Raw genomic sequence first — 22,573 nt, 5'->3', positions numbered from 1 at the left:
CAATAAACACCTTTCCTGTAGAGCAAGCTTCCAAAATCATTTGTTTTACTTCACATTTGTCATAGAAAATACCAGGCACTTTTGTTTGATTTACCATTTATTTACCATTAATTATATTTACCATTAATTTACTATTTACCAATCTATTTAATGCCATAGCTCAGTCTCTTGACTGGATTAAGTGGCTAATTTAGTAGTGTGTTTATTCACACATAATGCACACACATGGTTGCATGCACAAACATCACTAGAAATGTAATTTCCATTCAGATATATTTCAACAATACTCTTTGATAAAATATACACATTCATTAACCCATTTGTGGATATCCAGGTTTCAAGACAAGAAAGATGACTCGGGTTTATAATAATAGTATGATAATAATAACAGTAATAATTAAAATTTTTCTTTTATAAATTAGTTTAACAATTTATGATTTATATTTATGATCTCCATTGATGTCAAAAGCTTTAAGTTTTCTCTGATCCCTCTGAACCAACAACACAATATTCACTGTTTTCTAATTCTGATAAATGTGACTGGGAACTCCTACCAATATCTGCTTCCCTTCCAGGACTTTGTAGAAACATAGAACAAGACCCTTCAATGCCAATAAATACTTTTTACGTGGCTGTAATGTGCTAGACCCTATTCTAAGTGGTAAGGGCAGAGTGGTAAGAAACTACAATATTTTCTCTTCCACTATGAAATGGTCCTTTCTACCTGGCGGTAGTAATGTGACTTGCTATAGAGAAAAGTGGTTGTTACCCATTGCTTAAAGTCACAGAATCTACAGAAATTTTACCAATTTAATAAAGGTCAATACAAAAAAAGAAACTACTAAATAAATAATATGTCCATACTGTGGAATACTACACAGCAGTTAAAATGAATGCTGTAGCTCTATATGTACCAATATAGAAAGGTCTCAATGACATAATGGTAATACAAAGGTAAGCTTTCAAAAATTCATATAGTATGCTGTCATTTATCCAGTCCAAAGCCATATTAAATAAATGCATAAAAAAATATTGATGAGTTACTTTGGAGAAAATTGGAACTGGGGTGGTATAAGAGGTCTAATTTTATCTGATCACTTAAATTTTCAGAATGAAAACTATATATTACGGGTATAATTAAAAATACATCTTAGACACCTCATGTTCATGGGTTGGAGTATTTAACCTAATAAACAGGTCGATTCTCACCATATTCAACTATAGGTTTAATGCAATTCCTATCAAATACCAGAAAGATTTTTAGCAGATTTAAACAAGAACATCCTAAAATGTATATGAATAACTACCCCATATTGAGAGTTACTATATAACTAAAGTAATGAAGAAGCTATGATTATGGTGGAGGGACAGACACATAGACAAGTGGAACAGAATAAAGAAGCCAGAAATAGACCCATACAAATATTTCCAACTGATGTTTGGCAAAGGTGCAAAAGCAATTCAATGAAGAAAGAATATCCTTTTCAAGATATGGTGGTAAAATAATTGGCCGTCTCTAGGAAAAATAAAATAACCTTAGACTAAGCACCACACTTATACAAATTAACTCAATGTGGACCATGAAATTAAATACAAGATATAAAATACAAAACGTTTAGAAAAAATATAGAGAAAATCTTCAAGATCTAGGGTTAGACAAAGAGTTCTGAAATTTGACACAAAAACATGAGTCCTGAAAGAACTGAAATATGGGACCTCATCAAAATTAACACCTTTTTCTCCATGAAGTCCTATGTGAAGAGGATAAAATAAAAGCTACAGTTTTGGATAAAATATTTACAACCCATACATTTGGTAAAGAACTAGTATCTACGATATATAAAGAACTCTCAAAACTCAAATGTTAAACTTCTCATTTTTCAAACTCATAACAAAACTGAATACCAAAATTACAAAATGAGCAAAATACATCAAAAGACATTTCACTGAGGAGGACATACAGATGTCAAATAAACACTGTGGAAACAGTTATGTAGTTTCTTAATAAATTAAACATGCACCTTCCATATGACCCAACAATTATACTCCCGGGCATTCATCCCAGAGAAATGGAAATTAAGGTTTACACAAAAACTTGTACATGGATGTTCTTAGAAGCTTTATTTATAATACTCTCAAACTGGAAGCAATTCAGATTTACTTCGGAGGGTGAACAGTTAAATTAACCATGGTGCATCCATACCATGGAATTCTAATCAGCAACAAAAAGGACAAACTATTGATTTACATAATGACTTGGATATATCTCAAAGGCATTATGCTGAATGAAATAAGCAAATTTCAAAAGGTTCCATGGTGTATTTTCCACTTTTATAACTTTTTTGGTAATAAAAATATTTTAGAAATGAACCAATTAGTGGTTCACAGAGGTTAGGGAGAGAGAAGTGAAGAAGGAAAGTTAGTGTGGTTATAAAAGCAATGTGGTATCCTTGTGGTTATGCAACTTGTTTAGTATCTTGATTGTGGTAATTGATATGTGAAGCTACACATGTGATAATATTTCATAAACTATATACACAAAGTTAGCGAGAAAGGGAGAGGACAAGAAAGGAAGAGAGAGAAATGAGTAAAAGTAAAACTAGGAAAATTTAAATAAGTTGGGTGGATTTTTTTCAATGTCAGTATCCTGGTTGTGATATTATACCACAATTTTACAAAATGTCATTGGTGAGGGAAACTGGGTAAACTGTACACATATTTTCTCTGTATTATTTAGTACAACTAAATGTGAAGCTACAATTTTCTCAATAATAACTTCAATTAAAATACATTTTAGGAAACAATGAAAAAAAATTGCATTGTTTTAGCTATAAGCATTACCTCCACATAGTGCTGAATTGGTGATTCATCCATGTGAGTCTTGGTTATATTCTTATATTATGTAAAAGTATATACAGTACTTCTTACAATCCACTCATTAGACTCCCAAAGTATATGTGTATTTCCAGAACAATATAAAATACCTTTACTGCAGGTTCTCACCAGAAAACATAATCCTAAACTGTCTGCTGTTCATGATACTTTTTTGAATTACAAACTCCTCTAAAACTATGAAGAAAACATTGACCTCCATCAGTATAAAGTATACATTTGTGAATGAGAATACACACACAAGCGTGCACACACACACATGTACACATACATGTCAGCATGTGATTAAAGGGAGGTCACAGACACTGTCCCTTCTTAAGGATTCCTCTTCTATATATTCTGACTTTTGTCTTTGGCTAGGTATTAGAAAGTTCCCTACTTATACACCTGGATACTATGGTAGGTTGCATAGGTGAGTCATCCTATCCCATTCAGGTTTTCACTGAAATTATGACTGATCATTGAATAGTATCCGCCCCAAAAACTAGTTATTAATTACTACTATACAGAAAAAAAATAATTTCAAGAAATTTTTATTATTTTCATGCAGATACTTTCAGATTGACCCATGACTTAAATATTTCACCTGGAAACTAAGTAGAAGAAACTATGAAACAACATCCCTCAGTAACTCCTCAAAGGGGCGAGTCACTGGGTTGAGGACAGAATGTCAGGCAGACAGAGGCACATCTTGATTCCAGCAGAGCTCTGAGAAGCATGCCCCTGGCCAGAGTCAAAGCCCAAGGCGATGCCTGCCTCCAGCTTACACTTGTCTGAGACTGCCCCAGTTATACTGAGGGCAGAGCCCTGCCAACACACACTGATAAGGAGGGCAGTCTTGTCAGGAGAATCAGAACTCTGCCTCAGCTTCAGGCTAATTAAAAAGAAAAGATTTTTCTTGAAAAGCCAAATAAAAAACATCTTCCATAAAAGCTCTGATTCCATTCCACCTCCCTCCTCCCTTTCTCCAGGCAAGGTACGAATTATAGTAAATTTTAACTTTCATTCCTTTTACCTAAAATATTTGTATAGAACAAACTCCAACACAGTCCTCAGTATCACCAAATGGTAAATTCTTAGTTTTTTTCTTGACTTTTTTTACAGAGAGGAAGGGAGAGGGAAAGAGAGTTAGAAACACTGATGAGAGAGAAACATCAATCAGCTGCCTCCTGTACACCTCATACTGGGGATGTGCCCACAACCAAGGTACATGCCCTTGACTGGAATCGAACCTGGGACCCTTCAGTTCGCAAGCCAATGCTCTATCCGCTGAGCCAAACTGGTCAGAGCAGCTTTTCTCTTATTTTGACCTCTTGGCAGCACTGGACATTCACTGACATTTTCCTCATTCTCAACACATTTGCTACTTGTCTTCAGGGCTTCACAGTCTCTTGTTCCTCCTCTTTCTTCATCGGTCACTTCATCCCAGACTCCTTTGATGGCCTTCTTCCTCTGCCTGACCTTTTATTATTACTTTTCCCCAGGGCTCGGGCCTCTCTGCTGCCTCTGCATTTCTAGGTGAGTTTGCATGATCTCGTACTTTTAATACTAATTCCGCATTGATGACTCCCACGTGTACATCTCCAGTGCTGCCTCTCCCTTGAGCTCCAGATTCTTATCTAAACTTGCACATTCAGAAGCATGGACACATAGGACAAAGAAGCTGTAACCAGCACTGATAGACCACGGGCTGACAGTAGCCTAGGGGAGAGCAGAACAACGATACAAAGGATGAGGTCTTGCAATGAGTTCAGTAGCAAAGCCAACCTGAAATGGCTACAACGATGAGCAGAAAAATAAACTCCCATCTCATTAATTAGAAAGATTATTTGTTATATCTGTGCATTTTACCCTAACTCAACTGCTCCCAACCTAGGGAAGACAGGACTCCAGATTTGCTGACTGGCCATAACAGGATGTAACTATCTCCCCCAAAGAATTGGGCTGCTTAAAGGCTCCCAAAGTGGAATAAATTCTGAGCAGTTGAAGCAACAAATGCCTAACATAGCTTTTACAAATGTATTGTACAGCTCTCATAGAAACAGGCAATTTAAACTTATTACTGTGTTTGCTCTACGTCACTCCCTATATTAAAGTGTCCCTTAAAATACTTCATTTAGAATCAAATGCCCAGAAAAGCTTTTTCCCCCCTTGAGGGTGGGATCTGATTTTGATTTTGAATGAAAAACTATGTGCATAAAAATGCTTTCACCTTTATTTGGTGCCAGGAAGTTTTGAGCCAAATTTACAGTTTGTATAATACTTAGATTTGTCCTTTTTGGGTTTTAATCTCGCTTTCTTAATCCACTTTTTCTTTTCCTGGATTTTGACTTTTAAACTTTTCTTTATTATCTTAGTACTAGAGGCCCAATGCATGAAATTCATGCAAGAGTAGGCCTTCCTTCCCCCACTGCTGGCACTGGCTTCCCTCTAGCATCCGGGACCTGGGCTGGCTTCCTTCCAGCCACTGGCAGGCACCAGGGACCTGGGCTTCCCTCGCAGCCCCAGTTTGGTCTGGAAAGATGTCCGGTAAAATTAGCATATTATGCTTTTATTATTATAGATTTTGTTTTATATACTTTTATTATCACCAGACTAAACTACTAAATAAATTGGCAGACCATTTATCCTATCTAATAATAGACAAACATGGTAATTGACTGTACCTTCGCTATGCCTCCCATTGGCTAATCAGTGTGATATGCAAATTAACTGCCAACAAAGATGGCGGCTAATTTGCATACTGCAGGCAGGGCAGGACAGCACCATCCCACTGGCCCTGCCGTCATCTGGGCCTGCTATTTGCCACCTGGGGAGGTGGGGCAGGACAGTGCCATCCTGCCTGCCCTGCTGCCATCCGGGCCTGCTATCTGCAACCTGGGGTGGCGGGCGTCCGTGTGTGACCCGAAATGGGGCGGCCGGGTGGAGCAGCAGCGATCAGCCGGCCCGCCCAGGCATCCTGTGTGCGACCTGACCCGGGGCAGAGCCCCAACCCCCAGATCTGCCCCGCTGTGTGCGTGACCCCGGGAGGCGGGGCAAGCACCGAGGGATCAGGCCTGCCATCTGCCACCCAGGGACAGGGCCTAAGCCAGCAGGTGGTTATCTCCTGAGGGGTCCCAGACTATGAGAGGGCACATGTGGGGCTGAGGAACACCCCCCACTTCCCCTCCCGCACCAGTGCACAAATTTTTGTGCATCAGGCCTCTAGTATATATATAAAAAGCTAATATGCAAAGTGTCCCCTCGGGAGTTCAACCAGGAAACCAGGAGTTAGATCGCTCGCTATGATGTGCGCTGACCACCAGGGGGTGGTGCAGAATGAAGGAAGGCCCTGGGTTGCAGCTGGAAGGCCCTGATTGGACCTGATTGCCGGCCAGGCCTAGGGACCCTACTTATGCATGAATTTCGTGTACCAGGCCTCTAGTAAATAAATAAGAAAGTAATTCAACAGAATATTCATGATTCTAAAACATATATATTCAACTTTATCTAATTTTTCACAGAACTCTTATCTATCTTTTACATATTCCTGTGACATTTCTATTCTCCTTCAAGGTTTCTGTGTATTTTCTCTTCTTATTTCCCGCAATCTTCCAAATAAGGCCTTACATATTTAATTATGGCCAAATATTCTGTTAAGAATACAGTGGGAGCCAGGTTTTGTGTGTCCTAAAGCATATACAATATTGGGGGCACTTTTTTTCCACACTAAATTCACAAGTAGGAATTAAAGTAAATATTTACTCATATTTACAAGATTTACATTTGAAAAAGTAACTGACAGATATCATAAACAAAATCTGGAGAAAAGCTAATATTATTAAATTGATTGACATACTTCTACAATACTTGTTTTCTAATATTTTGGGAGCTTATATATTTTTAATCACATTTCCCCATACTAACAAATTTGTGATACTATCTTTTATAGGTAAAATATAAAGATATTTTAGTCTATTTTATAGTTGATAGTTTGGAAAGTTACTTGTATCTTTATTAGTAATTTCATATGAAGTTTTAAGATATTGTTAAACTGAAGAAAATATCAATGATTAATAAATACCAATATATGAAACATATGATTCCAGGGGATTTTTTTCTAGTGTAGTAACTAACTGTAAATACTTTTGGAATCTTGACACTTCTTAAACAGATTGCTCTTTATATGCTGTATAGTGGGATTAGAGGCCCGATGCACGAAATTCGTCCAAGAGTAGGCCTTCCTTCCCCCAGCTGCTGGCACTGACTTCCCTCTGGCACCCGGAACCCAGGCTTCCCTCCGGCTGCTGGGACCCAGCAGGACCCAGCTTTGCAGCCCCAGCTTTGTCCAGAAGGACGTCCAGTCTAATTAGCATATTATGCTTTTATTATTATAGATATTGTGAGTATTTTTTTAATATATTTTATTGATTTTTTACAGAGAGGAAGGGAGAGAGATAGAGAGTTAGAAACATCGATGAGAGAGAAACATCGATCAGCTGCCTCCTGCACATCGCCTACTGGGGATGTGCCCGCAACCCAGGCACATGCCCCCGACCGGAATCGAACCTGGGACCCTTCAGTCCGCAAGCCGACGCTCTATCCACTGAGCCAAACCGGTTTTGGCTATTGTGAGTATTTTTAATCAATGCCAGTATTTAGTGTCCAATCAACATGAAAAAAAGTAGTTTACTGTGTTTATTAATTCATACCTCTTCATTAATTAGAATTAAAAAACAAGCAAAATATTTATACTTTAATTCAAAATTTTGATCTTCCTGTTAATGTATGATTATTTTTGATGCAGTGAAAACAATGTTATAAATTGCTTCTTGATGTAAGAATTATTTCTAGTGACTTCATTATTTTTCTTTGTCACTTTTGATTCATATTCCATTAATTTTATGATATTTTCCTTGGTATTTTTAAGTAACTAAATTTAAATATAATGAAAGTACTTTTCATTTATGTTACAGGAATATGTAATTTCTCATTAATTTTATTACAACATTCCAAAACGTCTTTTGAAATTTAAGTTAGCAGCATTTTTTTAGCTTATTAAATACATTATTCATATTTTTTAAAAGGAGAAAATGGTATATTTATAATATGATATGCTGTACTATTTAGTATATTCTTGACAGAAGAGAATGTTTTTTTGACTGATAACCAATGAAAATTAAATCTTTATTTTACAGTGATATATATAAAACTAGATATATGTCTATCTATCCATCTATCTATCTATCTTTCTATCTTACAATATTTTTCTCCGGACTAGCATCTTGCTCCTTACATTTCAGACCTTATTTTTCAATCACTGCCCCATACTTCCAATGCTGTGCAATAGTTCATATTTATACCACACTGCCCCCTCTGGCTCTGTACACTGGTTCACAAAGCACTGAAAGTCAGCACAGCATGTGCTAGGAGTACTACTGGAAGCTGTTCTTTCAGTGGGACAGCTGGTAATAAGTTGAAAATAACAGCAAAGTGCATAAATATATTCTACAAAATCCAAACTAAAGGTCTCTCCAATGCAACTACCCTAAACCAGATCCCAAAAATGCCTGTGGCCACTCCAATGCCACCTGACAAAGGCTACAAGGAAAGTCAGAGTGGAAAGAGACAGCAATCTGAATGTGATTAAAATCCTTTTGCAAACTAACATAACATATGACCATGTGAACACATGACTAGCATCCTGAAATGCTGGTGCCCTGAAGCTTAAGCTTTATTTGCTTTGTGGGAAATCATCATTAGGTGGAGTGTAGTTTGCAACTTTGTACAAATCCTATATAATAAAAGGCTAGCGACCATAACAGCGTCACGACCAGAATGACTGATCGACCAGTCGCTTTGAGGTGCATTGACCATCTCTCGGTCCCTCCCCCCAGCCCGCAGGCTCCCATCACTGGGTGGCCAGCGGGGAACCATAGGGAACTGGGCTGGGTGGCGGCGGGGCAGGACTGGGGACTGGCGAGCAGGCAGAAGGCAGACCTCTTGGTCCCTTCCCCCGCCCGCAGGCTCCGATCAATCTCAGTTTCTTCCCAAAGAAACATGGCACCTCCACTGCACAGCCTCCCAGGACACGGACTCACTGCTGCGAGAGGTTACAGAGCAGAGACTTCAACAAGGCCTTCAGCGCCTGCAGGGACCTCAGCCTTCACTGCGGGAGGTGGACGGAGAGCGCCAGTCTGAAAGCACACACACCCTCCTCAGGAAGAACCCCCACCTGCCTGCTCCGCAGCCGCTTCCAGGTCTGCAGGAAACTGCACATGCCCCTCCCTGTGGGATGGGCGGGGCCCGAGCCTGAGGTGAGCGGTTCCCAGATGGGGGAGGGACCCAGCCAGGCGCTGGGCCAGTGCAGGGACAGAGGGAGGCAGGGAGGGAGGGCGGGGCAGGAGCAAGGGGGCAGCCCTGGTTCCCCGCACCTCCTCCCACAGGTGTAGCCCTTCCTGGTTGAGTTTCCCAGGGCATTGCTAGGGTTTTGGCTGGTGACGGGCTGTGAAAGGATTCACAAGGGGAGAAGAGACAGGTGCAGAGAGAGGGCGTTTACTTTATTTTTTAAATCGAGCAAAGGGCCAGGTGCCCTTTGATGGCACAAGGCACCTAAGGCAGAGTGGGTTGTTCTTTTGATTGCCAGATGGGGAATGAGGACCCGGGGTGGGTGGTGGCGGCAGAGCTGGACTGGGGACTGGTGAGCAGATGGAATTTGGCTCTGATGGCAGGCTAGGCCTAGGGACCCTATCCGTGCACAACTTCGTGCGCTGGGCCTCTAGTAGAGAAATAATCCATATCATTGCTAGAGATCATTGTTTGAAGGCTATTCTTAGAAAGTTACTTTAAAAACTACTTTTTAGTGGTAATTATTTCAAAAAGTAGAAGAACATATTCTTGAATGGAAAACTTCAAGGTAAAATTATCTTTAAAAATAACTTCCTCTTGATTTTGTAAATAATGTACGCTGATGATCCAAAATTTCACCTTAATCACATCTTCCAGACAGAACCACTGCCAATATTTTAGTATGTTTCCTTGCAGTATTTTTCTTCAAGTATATTTTTAGATAGTTGACTTCTATAAACAATACTGTACTTGTCTTTTCTCACTTAATACTTCATCATTATTTTTCTATGACAATTAAATTTTATTTTCAAGCAGAAATAATTTACTATTAAATATTGCACATGAAATATAATCTTTATGCATTTAAAAATAAAATTAAATAAAAAACTAAAAATTGAAAATAAACTGAAATGAGACCCTGACTGGGTAGCCCAGTTAGTTGGTTGAAACGTAGTTATGATACTCTAAGGTTGTGGGCTTGATCCAGAGTCAGGGCACATACAAGAAGCAACCAATAAGTGTGTAAATAAGTAAAACAACAAATTGATGTTTCTCTTTTCCTCTCTCTTTCTCAAATCAATCAATAAAAAAGTAAAAGAAAAAATAAACTGAAATGAATCTTTGTATCAAATGTGCAATATAGCCACATGCCAAAGAGAAGTAGAGAGGTACAAAGACATTATTAAATTTGATTTAGTAGTATAATTGTTGAGATCAATATTAATTTATTATTATAAAGCCATTTTATACATAAAACTTCCTTATTTTACAAATCAAGATTTCCAATATAATATCAAAGAAGTTAATTAAAAATCCTATAGTGATAAGCTTTAATTATTAATATCCATATGGCTTAATTTTTCTTTTCTTTTCAAAGGCATGTATTCTCTAGCTCTGGCCACTGAAAAGGCCTAGAAACAATAAAATCCCAATAATGAACATACCTGTCACCCAGACTCTGATGTCTGAATTTCACATCCCATTAAAAAGAACCAGGGCTCCTTGAAGAAATGGCTAATTCTAGGTCTGAAACTTAAAACATGGATCATGAATCTAGGACATCTCGTGCTCCAAAAGAAAGATAAAAAGGAATGGTGTTTGTCCATTGATCACAGAAGCAAGCATGAAGGGGCATCTGTTGATCGAAGATGGAACAATTTCAGCAAAAACTAATGGGAGTTATTAGCTGAAACATACAGAATATACCAAACTTTTTGTTCATCATGATGGAGGGAGAGAAAAAAGAGAGAAAAAAACTCAGTGGACACCATTGGAAGTATCTATAGTGCCAACTTCCAACTTTATGAATTGGTAATTAAAAGGAAAGGATTGAGCTTTTACCTTGCCTTGAGTATGAACTCAATTTCAAAGAAACTACATAGTCCTAGTTGATGAGAGAAAACTCTTCTTTACCAAAGAATTCCAACTAATAAAATTTAAAGCATAAAATAGTTTTAAATTACCATTTTGAAAACCCCTAACGAAGTAATTAATTTGAGTAACTGTCATTTATGAGTATAAACATTAGATGAAAAGATTGATGTGGAGCTTCACATCTGAAATCACTGACTTATCGCCATCAGCAGCACCAAAAGTGAAACACCAGGTATTTTCAGGTTTCTGATGTGATGCAAATTGGCATCATGGAAAAACATTCTTGCCAAAAGTGTTCAATTTAAATCTAATCAGGACTCCAGAAGTAACTTCCATTTAGAAAAAACAAAACAAAACATGGGGATGGAGAAATAAATTAAGTGACCCCTTGAGGAAACAAATAGCCTAACACTGAGTGTAGAACATTCTGCAAAGAAATTAGCGGGGTTATTTATGCTGAATTTTGGAAGATGGTCAAGACATGAGTTGGGAATCATAGTGAAACTGTAACCCACCCCTCTATTCTTTTAATATTGTTTCTGTTAAAAGTGTTTTTAACTAATTATAAAAAAGATGAGTTGTTAACTAATATGTAACCCATGAATAAGGGGCATTTTGTGTAAGAGTTTCAGGATCTAGCTTCAAGAAGGAGGCTAACTCCAGCAACCAATCATCCTGGCTCTGGGAGACTGGCTGACTCTCAACCATAAAAACCGGACCTCTGCCTGACTAGTTTCAACATAATTATTGGAATGAACTCCGCTGAGTACTTGTAGAGTATTTTCGAACCCTCTCCCTCTGATTTCTTTGTTCTGCTTTCCCTCTCCCTCCTAATGAAAACCTCTGTCTGCATTGAGATGTTAAGGTGGTCTTTAGGATGAGAGTCCCCATCTTCTCAGGCTGGCAGACCTGAAATAAACCATCTTTCCTTACAGGCCTGTCTCTTGAGTACTGGCCTTTGAAGCACCAGACATCTGAACCTGAGTTTGGTCTCAAAATGGTACCCAAAGTAAAGGCAGCAGAGACAACGAAGGCAGGGTGCCATCAATTCAAGTTGTTTGGGTTCACCACAGTGCAAGGAGTTCATGATGACTGCAGCGAAATGAGTGGAGTGAGGGTGATGGGCATGGAAAAGGAGACCATGGGTCATTTATTAAAGGAAAGATTAAAAGGTAGTCACAGAAAGATGGAGAATACAGCATAAAAGTTGGATGAAATATTTTATCATTACAAAATCACACTTACTACAATAATACACAAAAGCTATCTTAAAATTATTTTTGTATTAGACTATTCATGTTTATTTTTCCCATCTTTAAAATTTAGACATTACAGTATTTCATTTCCACTCCTTGGGAAGAAGGCAGAGTAGATTCAAAAACATGATCAAGTAAGCCGGACACAGACAACCCAATAAATGAATGCATGAGATTGTTTAATTCTGAGAAGTGAATCCTGGAGGCCAGTGTCCAGCAATAAAGAACTAACAGAACCATTAAAGGCAGACAGAGCAAGCTTGCAGGAGCTCATGGCGAGTCTCATGACAGAGTTTGGATGTCAGTTTTTCTTCTAATAAGATAAAATCAGTCATTTGAATCAAGGATTCAATTGCATCAAAAGGAAGAATTCATTTGTCAAGTCCAAAATTACAAAATATTTGTTTTCTATTTTGTTGTTTCTACACCAATGTCCTTGTTTGAAAATAGAGCTGGTGGACTTATTTATTTACTTGGTAAAGCATTCTGAGATCTCACAGAGGCACACTGAGAATCTGGTCAACTTTCCAAAAAGTTGACTATTCAAATTTCCAAAAGTTCACACTTTATGTCTGACACCAAGTCATCTCAATGGATACTGGCATTTTCTCTACCCCCATTTGTTGGAAATCAGGGACAAAATGTTGGACACATAGAATTGTGTTCATTTAGTATTTGATCTTTTACATTTTCAAGGTTAAAGAACTAGCTTCTATTCCTCCTTCTTTTTGAAAGAAAAGACAAAAATATTTCTGTTCCAAGTTGATGGAATGTTAAACTGTCAGTTCTAGCTTTCTTCTTTCTTTCAGCTTATGAAAAACATCACTTCAAATAAATTGCACAAGTCATCCATTTAAATGACATATAAATGCCTCATTTCCAGAGATGAAACAATATTCCTGCAAAACTGAAGGGTATATTATGGAAAAAATGCAACGCAGAGCTTCTTGGCATCAAGTACACAGAAGTGCAGCTTGTACCTTGGGACCACTCCATGCCTTTAGATTGGGGTGATTATGTTGTCTTGTAAACAATCCACATGGATTCCTTTTGCTCCAGCAATTACCAAATAAATTGTTGTCAGACACTGGACATCTTTTCATTTGCCCTCTTAATATGAAAAATCATCAGAGGTCACATATTTCTGCAGCATTGGACAAGGTAAACTATGTGAAGAAAAACAAATGGAAAAATACACTGCATAACAATCTTCATAGAGCAAAGACATTGCCAACTACATCTGGTTATAAATATGTGTGGAGTTTCTCCCTTATAGGAGTTTCATAAGAGTTTCCAGAGTTCAAGAGGTTAAAGCATAAAAATGATTTTCTTAAAAAACCTTTAAGCATAGTTGAGTCTGCAGGCACGATAGTGACAATTGTGAGTAAAGTAAAGGCAATAGGAATTTGCAAGCTGTTTCTTTCGGGAACCTGGCAATCGAACAATGGAGAAATGTGTCAAACCTCCTGCACACTATTTTAGGAGGCATCTTTGCAACTATTAGAAACAAACATAAGGATGACTGACAGCTTTGCACAGCCACTCTGAAATTTTATATGGCTCATAAAGTATATTTGGAAGCCTGGAAAATCATAACGTTTCCAAGAAAGACATAGATATTTATTCCAAGTGCCCTTTCCCCGAAACACACGTGTGGGCATGCGTGCACTCACACTTAAAGATGCTCTCGTCTCCTTCATGCTACTCTTCTCCACAAGCCAGAGTCCGCTTTGCTCTCCGTGGGGGGCTCCATTCTAGAGCAAACCGCTAAGGGCTGATGGATGAAAAGAAAAACCTACCTGTTCCTAGGATACAAGGTCCTTTATATTGTGGCATTCAATAGGAAACTAGAAGCAAGACAAGAGGCACTCACAACTGCAAAAAGCGACAAGTCAAGCTGTGTCCATAGACATTTCATTACACGCTGACTTAAAGAAAGTTTTCCATGTTAAACGCATTACTAGAATCTCCCATAATGTAAAAGAGTCACTAAAACGTAGATTAGAAACAGTGGAGAAATTTAATTTGAAAGAGCCACATGAAGTTTGTGTCACACGGCAAAGCAGAAGACACCGCACCTGTTTTCAATCTTGAGGCTGAAGCTGAGCTAAATGAGAAAAATATTTAAATCTGTTCAAAAGCCTGGAAATAATTTTGTGCTTTACATGGGCTCTGTTATTGTACCTTTCAGGGAGGGACTATATGAATACTATATGAATGTGGTTATGAAATTACCCTCCAGACTTGTCTTCCCTGTCCTCAAGAATATAATTTTCTTTAACATATTGTCACAGTCCCCGGTTCTCGACTCGTTATTTTCATTACCTATTAAGACTTCCCCAGCTCTTTTCCTATCCCACGTCCACTTGCCACATTGGAAAAATTTGGTCAAATGGTTTTACAGTCTAGCTCTTGGTGTTAAAATCTGTGAAAGTTGTATGTACAGAGCAATCATGGTGATTTGCATATGACACATTGACATACACATAATAATATTTATGTGAAGCATCTAGGAAATTTCTGTATGATTAATTAGAGCAGCGGTTCTTAACCGGTGGGTCGTGATCCATTTGGCAGTCGAACGATCCTTTCACAGGGGTCGCCTAAGACCATCCTGCATATCAGGTATTTACATTACAATTCATAACAGTAGCAACATTACAGTTATGAAGTAGCAACAAACATAATTTTATGGTTGGGTCACAACATGAGGAACTGTATTTAAAGGGCCAGAAGGTTGAGAACCACTGAATTAGAGCATCAATATAATTTGAGTCATAAGACAATTTAAGTGGTTATCTTGTCACTGCGGTAAAGTAGCATGATAAAAATGTAAAATAAATCCAAATATACAGTTTCTGCACTATTTCAAGGACAGTAATTACTAACATTGCAGATGCCTCATTTATGTTAAAGATACATAAGAAAACATGTTTTGGGCGATGTTAGCCAAAAGAGTACATTCCATTTAATTTGCACAGCAGTTGTATCTTTGTTCTTGGTTCTGTTCTCTGAACAGTATATCACTAAGAGACTACCACTTAAAAGGACTCTTGAAACCAGGTCATGTATGTCAGCAGTGTTTTGTGAAATTAACACATTGTACTTGTCATAGGGCTATTGTAATGGAAATCTATTCTTCTGCAGTTGACTCCAGAGACCACGGATCACTTTCCTACCCGAAGACATGTTTTCAAGAAAAAAAGCCAAGAGATACGTTGCTATGGAGGTGACATTGCTGGCAAAGATTAGCTAAAATACATGAGCCAGAACTGTAGTCAAGCAAACCTTATTTCTAAAAGTGCCAGCTACAATCACTAAAAAAGATATTATGATAAGGTATTTTTTTAAAATCCTTAACTTCCCCATATCTTTACCTTATGACTTTTTGAAGAATGAACTGTAGGACGTTAGATTCTATAGGCAAGAGTCTCTGAGTAGTTAGTATCTCTTCTCCTGACTATGGTGTGGTGTCATGGAAAGAGCCCTTCCCTAGGAGTCAGGGGACCTGTGTTTGAGTCCAGTGCTGCATTAGTTGGCCATGTAACCCTGCAAATACTACTCAATCATTATGGACTTCAAGTAATTTATTTATAAAATGAAGGGATTGGGTCAACATACCCTTTATACCATTAGAAATCAATTTTGTTTTGTAATTTGCTGGTTTCTACATATTAGAATATATTTAGGTTAGTTCAAGAAAATAATTGATCACAAAGGTACATGTCCTACATCCTGTGAGGCAAACGAGGAGGCTGCTTGAACATTTGAGGGTTTCCTCACATATCACAGGCCTTGGAAGAGACTTTATAAAAACCTGACTCAAGAATGCAATGTTAGGATTGCTACAGCAAACAAGTGTTTCTGCGTCATTTCTACAAATTTAGTTTGTAAAAACTATACAAAATAGATGCATTTTCAGCTACTTTTAGGGGAGACATGATATCTTGGGGGATTTTATCTGGAACCCCCTGTGAATTGGCCATATTATAACTATATTAGAAAAAGATAGACATAGTTAGCATAACATAAAATATGGACATGATCAAGCAGGAGCAGATGCTGCAATCTACATTCTTATGAATCTCTGTTATTGTTGTTCAGATTAGTTGGACAAAACAGAACTCAACCATGCCCGTCCTCCACACAGTGCACACACAGTATAGCTTGTGATTACCTCTCAAACCTCACAACCAAAGGACAGTAACTATTGATGTTGTAATTTATAAGCAATACAGATTGAGATAAGTTATTCATTGTCTCTAACTACTAGTAATGTTGGGACCACTCAAAAGTTGTTTATGAACAGCAGGAACAGAAATCGAGTTAAGCAAAAGGGCACGTGTATATAATTTTGTAGGATTACTACAACTTTTTTCTTATAATTACTTTTGTGTAGGACTTTGCTCCTTTACTCCTGTTTCTGCTTGACCATTAAAGGAGGTTAACAAACCAGTGAGATAATTGTCATGGCGCTTGTTTTATTATTCACCTAGGCAGCTTAATCTTTTTTTTTTAATTTTACTTTAAATTAATATTTTGTTTTTCTGATTATTAATACATTCTTTTTTTACATTTTTATTGATTATTAATACATTCTTACAAAACATTTAAATAATGCAGAAATGAATAAAGTATCAGTCATGTCTTCTACCTTTGAGAGGAAGGTTAGAGATTAGATTAAAACTCAGTGATGAAGGAGAAACCAAGATGGCGGCATAGGTAAACACCTGAAATTGCTGCCTCGCACAACCACCTCGAAAATACAACTAAAAGACAAAATGGACATCATCCAGAACCACAGGAAGGCTGGCTGAGTGGAAATTATACAACTAGAAGGAAAGAGAAAAGCACACTGAGACTCAGAGGAGGTGCGGAAGTAAAGTGCAGAGGTACGGAGGCGCATGTGGAAAGGGCTGGCAACTGAGGATACAGTTGTCTTTTTCAATTGAGAGGGAGACACAAGCTCCCGATGGCCCTGACTCCAGCTCCAGGCGAGTCTCTGGGGACCCAGACTCATATGGGGAGAAACTGGACTGTCTGGCAGCAGGTGGAACTCGAGGGCGGCTTTCTCTCAGAGGTGCTTGCAGCAATTACTGTGAGACACTGAGACCCGGGTCCTCTTACGGCAGGACTGAGGATCAGCCATAGCTGTTTGCTCTGCCCTCTTGATTCCCTGAGACCCCACCCCACCCAAGCTGTGCACAGAGGCTTTTGCATATGAATGTCCTGGCCCTTTACAATCTAAAATTACCTAACAAGTTACAGCTGGGTCAGAGAGACCCAGAACATCCAAAAGAAGGCCCAAGGCTCCACAGCAGCTTGCATTGCTTCACAGCTGGGCCTCATCTGGGCACCTCCAAACCCCAAACAAAGAAGAGGAATCTGCAGAGCTCTCTGTAGCTCCTGCTGGGTAGCCTCACAAGAAGCCTAATTAGCACCTCCTTAGAGATCCAAGTGCCAGTATACCCAGTGGTCAGAGTGGGACCATCCAGATTACAACTCCTCAGATCCATAAGGGACAGACTCAGGGGGCAGACTCAGTGAGCGCCAAAGCCCCACTGAAGCAAGTCTTGCCCCATAAGGGTGTCTCCAGCACAGAAGTTCTCCCACCCTAGACACAGGTGATTCTCACAGCCAATTTGCCTGGAGGTCAATTTCTCCCAGTGATACCAACTACAGTCAAGGCTTAACTACAACAAGACTGTGCACACAGCCCACAAAGGGGTGCACCAAGAATGTCCATCTCAGGTGATTGGGGAGGCTGAGCCACTGGGCCCTATAGAACACCTAGCACAGAAAGCCACTCTGTCAACACAGGAAAGCAACCAAAATGTGGAGACAAAGAAACAGGTCACAAATGGCAGAAATGGGGGAAAGCAAACTACTTGATATATAGTTCAAAACCGCGGTTATAAGGTTTTTCAAGAATTTTCTAGAAACCTCCAATAAATTTAGTAAGACCCTCAATAAGTCTAGTGAGACCCTTGAGGATATGAAAAAGGACCTACTAGAAATTAAGCATACACTGACTGAAATAAAGAATATTATACAGACTCCCAACAGCAGACTAGAGGATCGCAAGCATCAAGTCAACAATTTGAAGTACAAAGAAGTAAAAAACGCTCAACCGGAAAAGCAAAAAGAAAAAAGAATCCAAAAATATGAAGATAGTGTAAGGAGCCTCTGGGACAACTTCAAGCATACCAACATCCGAATTATGGGGGTGCCAGAGAAGAGAGAGAACAAAATATTGAAAACCTATTTGAAGAAATAATGACAGAAAACTTCCCCTACCTGGTGAAAGAAATAGACTTACAAGTCCAGGAAGTGCAGAGAACCCCAAACAAAAGGAATCCAAAGAGGACCACACCAAGACACATCATAATTAAAATGCCAAGAGCAAAAGATAAAGAGAGAATCTTAAAATCTGCAAGAGAAAAACAGTTAGTTACCTATAAGGGAGTACCCATATGATTGTCAGCTGATTTCTCAACAGAAACTATGCAGGCCAGAAGGGAGAGGCAAGAAATATTCAAAGTGATGAATAGCAAGAACCTACAACCAAGATTACTTTACCCAGCAAAGCTTTCATTCAGAATTGAAGGTCAGATAAAGAGTTTCACAGATAAGAAAAAGCTAAAGGAGTTCATCACCACCAAACCAGTATTATATGAAATGATGAAAGGTATTTTTTAAGAAGAGGAAGAAGAAGAAAAAGGTAAAGATACAAATTATGAACAACAAATACATATCTATCAACAAGTGAATCTAAAAATTAAGTGAATAAAAAATGTGATGAACAGAATAAACTGTTGAATATAATAGAATCAGGGGCATAGAAAGGGAGTGGACTGACAATTCTCGGGGGGAAAGGGGTGTGGGGGTGCAGGAAGAGACTGGACAAAAATCATACACCTATGGATGAGGACAGTGGCAGGGGTAAGGGAAGAGTGTGGAGTGAGTACTGGGTGGAAGGGAGCTATGGGCGGAAAAAAGAGGAACTGTAATAATCTGAACAATAAAGATTAAAAAAAAACACAAAAAAACCCTCAATGATGTTTGTTTATGTACATTACTTATACTATGTCTAATGAGAAAGAGAAAAATTTTGAGTTAAAAAAAATCTGAAAAAATATAAGGAAGAGTGTATCCATTTCTAAAATATGATCATTCACACAGCAAACAAGCTTTCTAAAATATAAAGACAGCCATGAGAAGAGTAAGCCATAGCACATTAACTATTTGGAAAACAAGATTTCCATTATGTTTCCTAACAGAACACACACTTAAACGTGTCCTTCCTTGGTCAACAAAGTAGAGCGCAACACAGCAAAATAGTTTTTGTAGTACTCTGAAAGTGGACTTAATAAAAAGTAAAATAAATAGAATATGAATAAAACATGATTAATTAAGTAAAGTTGTACTAAACGACTGATTTTTAAACTCTTTTACATTGAGAAAAATGAACAACTTGACCACAATATCTTTTCCTTATATTTTAATAAACACACTTATAAGTAGGGAATGAGAAGGTTTTTCTTAATATAGAAAAGGAATCTATTTTAAATCAAAAGCAAATATTATAATTAACCATGGAACACTAGAAGAGTTATTATTACAATCTATTAAAGAATAAAATGAAGATTAGGCTGCTTAATCTAATATATGAATACAAAGCAAGTATTAAATTCATGGAAGCTTCAGCTTCTTTTAACTTCATTCAATGACAAACATTAAGTTATTGTTTAGGCTTCAATGATGTGCCAATAAATTGGTGAAGTATCAGGGATTCTTGTGATAAGTAAACAAAAGTGCACTGTTTGGGGAACTCTTAGTCTAGAGAGAAGATAGACAATTCTACAAGTAATTTTAGATGGTTATGGAATCTGCTGTGATAAAGGTAAAGAATTGATTGCTGGGGAAGCATTTACAGGGTTGCTTCCATAACTAATTCCTAATAAACAGGTAGGGCTCAGGAGAGTAAATTGAAGAGGAAGTGCAGATTATAGATAAAAAGAAGGGAATGAAAAAAACACTGGCATGCAAAACAGCATGATGTACATAAAGAATTGTAAATACTCAGGATAGTTTACAAGAGAGTTGTTTAAACAGTTTCCAATAAGTCAAGTCCTACCAATTTTGGATTTTGATATGTTTTTAAAGTAACCAAAACATTACATAATTTCTTCACTTATGGCAATGAGTTGGTATTGATTATTCTTGCAGGAAAAACCTTTTTTATTATTAGTTTGACCAGATTCCCAGTCATAGCAAAGACTTCATAGCTACCAATTCTTTCATTGTCTGTTGCTTTTAGTAATTCATTTAGTCAAATACCAATGCCTAATCTCTGTTTATATTTAATATCTGCCTCCAAAATTCCAGAGTATTTCCAACTTTCTCAAAACCACAGGGCTAGCCACATAGGATTGTCTTGGGAAACCTTACACAACTTATTATTTAGGTAGAAGTGCCTGACTAAATCATGTCTGGAAGCCAGGCAGGGTTCACATCCAATCTGGAAGTCATTTTCAAAAAGTTGTTCATTTTTCTGCCATTTTTACATCTTTCAAATATTTAATAATGCTCTGGAATTTTCTATGTGCTCTACTGGGATGAAATATTCTGTCCACAAACAAGTACTCAAATTTTATTTCAGCAATAGCTTCATCTTTTGTTTTCAGAGAGAAGTCCATTTTGAGTGAGAGAAGAGTTTCTATTGTACCAGAAATCGTGCAATCTTGGACTATTGACTTTAGAAAGTAACCCCTGTAACTCAGCACCTATGTCTAGAATATATTGAGCTATAAATAAATACGTATTGAATAAATGAATGAATATTAATGGGTCTGCATTCATATGATTGGATAGATAGTCTCTGAGGTCCATGTTAGCACTAACTTTGTAAGATTCTGTAGAAAACAATGTGAGTGACGACGGTCTGTGTCTTCTTGAAAATTTGAAGGTGGAGGAGGAGAGAAAACCTGCAGGTGGGAGACAGAATACAGAGTGTGGAATTTGAAGTGCCCCATGACCTGCAGAGTCAGTCAATACTGCTCAAATCATTACTATCTGCTTCCGTAGGCAGGGGGTTGGTAGGTTAGTGTTGAGGTCTATTTAATCCATTTGGAGTGCACATCCCAGGTAACACAAGTGTCCAGATCAGCTAGAGAGGTTTGGAAGACCCCAGGGCTGTTGCATTTAGTTGGGCAATGTTATTTGCCTACTGTGTCAGAAGCTTGGGAAATTTATTAAGAAAGGAAAGACTTCTTTTAATGAAATACGGTAGCTTGATAGACAAAAATTGATGTACACCTTAGGGAACATTCACTTCCTTCTTATGTCCTTAATAACAAGCACAGAAAATGTTATGTTTCCAAGACATGTCCTAAATTTAGTTCATGCCTATATTTAAACACAGTTGCTGTTGTTCCACTGAAGCTTTACTCAGAATTTAGGTGGGTGACATGATAGGATGATGGAATGGTTACAGTTCTAAAATGATACCACCAGAGTGAATATTTATGGTATTACTCTGGTGAGATAAAGGTACCCCTGAATTCCAAATTGAGGTGGCTTTCTTTGTCCAAGACAACTTTGAAAATGACTTATCCCTCTAAAAAAATGGAATCATACAAGCATGCTCTGAATATTGCAGCAGAACAGAGGCATGAGCAGTAAGAAAATCTAACTAATAGAGTAACCCTTGGATTACAGAGAGAAGGAAAGAGAAAAAAATTCCATTTGTTTGTTCATTTAATCATTCACTCATTCATACATTAATTATTTGAGTGCCTACTACTATGTGCCAAGTGCTCTTCTAAGTTCTTACAATAATAGAGTAGTGGTTGAAACAGACAAAATACCATTGAGAAGCACATGAGACTTGGTTGAAAAGTTTGTAAGGAGGACATTCTGAGAAAAGGGAAGTGTGTGGAAGGCTGCTGCCCTGTTTATTGGAATTCTGACTTAGGGGAGACTTAGAGAGTGTTGAAGGCGGTGCCCCTAATTATTCCTTGACCTTTCCAAACAAGTCTGTACACGTGCAGACCCCTGGGTGTTTACTGGAATCCTTGTGCTAATCTTTGGGTGCCCTTGCCTAAAAGACACTATAAACACAAGTGTCCTTCCAATATTACTTACCCTGTTGATTTTATCTAAAAGTTACACTTTATCTTAAACTGCTGTTACAATAAAAGGCTAAGGAGGCAGGCAATCGA

The sequence above is a fragment of the Myotis nattereri genome (assembly GCF_964212035.1).
Source record: "Myotis nattereri genome assembly, chromosome: 2".
Taxonomy (NCBI): Eukaryota; Metazoa; Chordata; class Mammalia; order Chiroptera; family Vespertilionidae; genus Myotis; species Myotis nattereri.
Note: the sequence above shows the minus strand (reverse complement) of the source record.